The 4337-nt window shown below is 35.6% G+C and overlaps 1 long non-coding RNA gene across 1 annotated transcript; it reads left to right on the top strand.

Moving 5' to 3' along the window:
• The first annotated feature begins 1152 nt into the window (after nucleotides 1-1152).
• Nucleotides 1153-3642, top strand: LOC139164343 (uncharacterized). Its single transcript, XR_011558606.1, has 2 exons — nucleotides 1153-1235; nucleotides 2314-3642. It is a non-coding gene; the product is annotated as an uncharacterized lncRNA (long non-coding RNA).
• Nucleotides 3643-4337: the final 695 nt, after the last annotated feature.

Raw genomic sequence — 4337 nt, 5'->3', positions numbered from 1 at the left:
ATAAATAACCTTGCAGTAGCTGTTTTCTTAATAGTTGTAACTTTTAAGTGGGAATAAATCTTTGCAGTTGCAATTCTCTTGTATTCTTTGTAATGAATAAAAGCAGTAAGAAATAGCCTAAGGTTAACATGATACCATTGGGTGTAACAGGAATTATTATGAAAGTTGAGTTTCTGCTATTATATACTTTAAATGAACATTATGGTAGATATGTCTTTTTATATGTTATTTTTCCTGAAAGTAATTTAAAACATGATTGCTAATTCGTTTCTTTGGAATGAAATTCTACTGAGCTCAAGGAACATATTTCCAAATAATGTGCATTTAGGTTTATAGTAGAAAGTATATGTTACCCATTACTTGTTGGGAAATAAATCAACAAGATTCAGCAAATTTCCTTTCTGTATCATGTCATTCAATACCTGTGGTCATTGGATGAAACCGATTATCTAGACCCTTATCAGTCAGGCTTCAGACCCAGCTACAGCACTGCTTTGTTTATGCTGATGGACAATTTCTGATGAGCCCAGGATAGGGGTGACTCCTCTATCCAGGTGCTCCTTGACCTCTCAGCGGCTTTTGATACCAGTGACCATGGTATGCTTCTGCGACAAATGGGGGAGTTGGGGGTGGGAGTTACCATCTTGCAATGGTTCTCCTCCTATCTCTCTGGTCAGTTGCAGTTGGTGTTGTTCGGGGGACAGAGGTTGACCACTAGGCCCCTCCTTTGTGGGGTGTCACAGGGTTCAGTCCTCTCTCCTCACCTATTTAACATCTACACGAAAACGCTGGGTGAGATCATCCATCGGCACAGGGTGAGGTATCAGCAGTATCTGATACTCTACATCTCCACTTCCCACCTTAGCTATGAAAGCCAGCTCTGTGACTTTGGGCTAGTCACTATCTCTCAGCCAATCCAACTCACAGAGTTTTTGTTGTGGGAAAATATTAACTGCAGTGAGTTACTTGTAAAAATAATAAATTAAGTAACTAAATAAAATTATTTCTTAATAAGAGATATCTGTATTAATACATTTGCTACCATATCTGATGGCAGGGGTGAGTTCCACTTATCTTCACCACCAGTTTGCATCACAATGTTTTGTGCGTGTGCACAAGCAGAGTATGTGCACATCCACTTATGTAATTTCATTTCAGCGCATGCTCAGAAAGTTGATTCAGCCCAAAACACAGCTGAGGAGCTTATCAGCTGTGCTTCGGATGAAGAAATAAAGGTCAGTATTAACCCAGGGTGGGTGGATGGCTTTTTTCAAAGTAGAGAACGAGAAGCCATCCAAACAGAAGAAAATTCTGCAAAAATTTAGCAAAAAAGATGGCAGCTCATCAACAGAACTGGATCTGTGATGCCAACATTATATCACCAGCAGGTCACTAATGGTTCGGCCATCTGGTCTGAACTGGGAGGAACCCACCCATCACATGGCAAGCCACATTATTAGAAAGAGCAGGAAACAGCAAGAACATCTCATTTTGGCTAAATTTGTTCTGACACTGTTGATGTTTATTTGATGATTCATACTATGTTTTACCAATTTAGTTTCTTCCAAGGTATCCTTACTTACACAAATAGGAAAGTTTCCAGGTTGAATGGACAGAAAAATAACCAACTGATTAAACATTCCAGGAACAATTGTGTGTGCTCTACAATGTTCCCTGAGCCCTCCAAGCTAATCTTCTCCCCTCAGCTGTGCTAGTTATTATTTGTTTCATGGCCAGATAAATTGATGTCTGTCTGTGGAATAGGGTGAGGAATATTGGCTATCCCGTTAGTGAATATAGTTTGAAAATGTGTGTATAAAAACAACGCTGCTGTTTTTCAGATGTTGAAGGCCTGATTTTAAAAAGTATCCTACCACTACTCACATACATAATAGTAAATTAGTTGTCTAAAAATAAGATGGTATTTCTTCTTATTTTAAGTTATAATGTTTCTGTTATCTCCAGTCACAGAATATGGTTCCATCTGGATGGATCAAAAAGATAGTAATTGCATCAGAATAAAAGCAAACAAACAGATGAAGAAATGGCAATAAATCTCTAAGTAGAGAGAGATTAATAATTGTTGTGATGTTTTTAAAACATCAGCAAGAGACTGGTTACATCACTCTTCACCTGACTGCTGCAACTGAACCTCTTAAATTTCTCTAGTATAAGAGTTAGAGTAGTATTGAGATTTAAAAAAAAACATTTCAGGTTCAGTATAAAAGTTAAACATATGGACCCTCATCAACTCCATTGCTGCAATTTATATCCTTTAAAAATGTTCAAATGCACTATGTTAATTATCCTCAGGCAATTGAATCTGCAACCACACCCTTAATTCAGATGAAAAAGAACCATGGTGTTTCCACACTCCAGAAGGGTCTCAATTAATAGCATGGTAGAAATCAGTAAAACAAAGAAAAAACAATGAAGTCTAGAAATATATAGGAAATTTAACATGTTATTTTGGATAAATGCAACTTAAATATCTACTTTTTCTGCTTTCATATTTTGAAATCTGCTGTAATATGTATTTGATGTTTTCTTCAGCTTCTCTGCCCCATTGCCATTCCTCAATTTTCATTAGAAATGCCTCCTACTTTATTGCTTCATTCCCTTTTTAAACTTTGTTCAGCTCAAATGAAGTTTATAGTTGTTTTTGGCTGAAGGACTGGCCAGAGGGAGTCTCTTCTCGGAACAGTGTGTAAACAATCTTTCTGCAATATTTGCCAATCAAACATTGCAACATTGTAAAAGTAGCAGCAATATCAAACAATGCAGTAAAAAGTAAAAGCAGGTCCTGAAATTAAGCCTGGTTTCATATTTGGTGTGACACTTTGTCCATTAAAAGCAGCTCTTAGATTTAAATGTGTGGATGTGGCATTGCCCAACACAATTGAATATATATCTACATTATTTCACTGGTACTTAACTCAAAAGTAAAAGATGACAGCATTGCAGTACAGGTGATTCTCAATTTAGGGCTGTATTTGAGCCTGGGATTATAATTCTAAATCATGGTGGTCATTAAGTGCTTCAGAAGATGATCATGTCTGATTTTACAACCTTTTCTCCAGCAATTATTAAATGAATTCATTTTAGTCAATGCAATGCTGCAAATGGTCACAAATGCATTTTGCCCAGTGGCCAAAATTTGATCATGTGATTGCATGGGATGAGGAATGGCCACTGTAACTTCAAAACAGGTTATAAATAACTCTGGGGAGGTCCACCATAATATTGAAACAGATGGTAAATTATCAATTCCAGTAGGGAAGAAAACACTCTTCTTTACTTCTTGGAGTTATAATGCAACTAATTCAATAATTGTATTATTGAAATGAATTCCCTGATATTTTAGTTTGTGAACATAAAAAATAACAATTCTTTATAATAAGGTTTGTCTCCAGCAACTTTAAGAGTTCTAAAGGAGAATGAATAGAAATAACACCATATAGTTTGAATATGGCACATGAAAATTCAAACTCCTCTTTTTCTAATGGTAATTAAAATTGAACACTAGCAATTTGTATTAACAGGGAAGTTTAATATGGAACATATGATGCAATGCATTTCCTGTTGCATGTTATGTCTTCTTGGTATTAAAAATTATATTAAAAGCAAAATATTTTAAAATAAGACATGACTGTATCATTCAGATCATATTTATTTGACCTATCCATGCCTTTGGTCCTAAGGCTGCCTCTGGTGTTATGAAAGAACTATTTGAAGAAATTTGCAAGTGTCTTCAATGAAAGACACATAACAAATGTAATCAGATTATGTGAGTTTCCTTGAATTTTGCAAATGTGTTCTCTTATATATATATGTGTGTGTGTGTGTGTGTGTGTGTGTTTATTCTGAGCTCCCAAGAGTTTAACAACTCCCATAATAAGAGTTGTGTGAGGTACACTTTATCATCATTTAAGGCACATTGTATATGTGTGCATGTATATATACATTAAATGGCCAAAAATAACATTAAAAAGTTCTGTTTAATGAAGAATTGAGGTGAGGTTAGTCACCTTTATTCACTGATCTGATCTACCAACACCAATTTTTATGGTTGGACAGATGCTGCTGTTTCCAAGCAAAATGAAGCATATACTCTGCTTCCTCCACATTGTAAGGAAGGATACTGCTTTGCAACTGGTTTAAAAGGAACTTCAGGTAAAGACTGGAGGGAATGAAACATCATTTTGAAGTTCTCCATAGATAGATACTTGCTATCTTCTTTAAAAAAATCACCAATTTCCATATTCCAAATTAGACTAAATTACATCAATTTCTGAGCCAATTTAGGCATGTGAAAATGCTTATTGTTTCTACAACCC

Source organism: Erythrolamprus reginae, chromosome 3 (assembly GCF_031021105.1).
Source record: "Erythrolamprus reginae isolate rEryReg1 chromosome 3, rEryReg1.hap1, whole genome shotgun sequence".
Lineage (NCBI taxonomy): Eukaryota > Metazoa > Chordata > Lepidosauria > Squamata > Dipsadidae > Erythrolamprus > Erythrolamprus reginae.
Note: the sequence above shows the minus strand (reverse complement) of the source record. Positions and strands in the feature narration are given on the sequence as shown.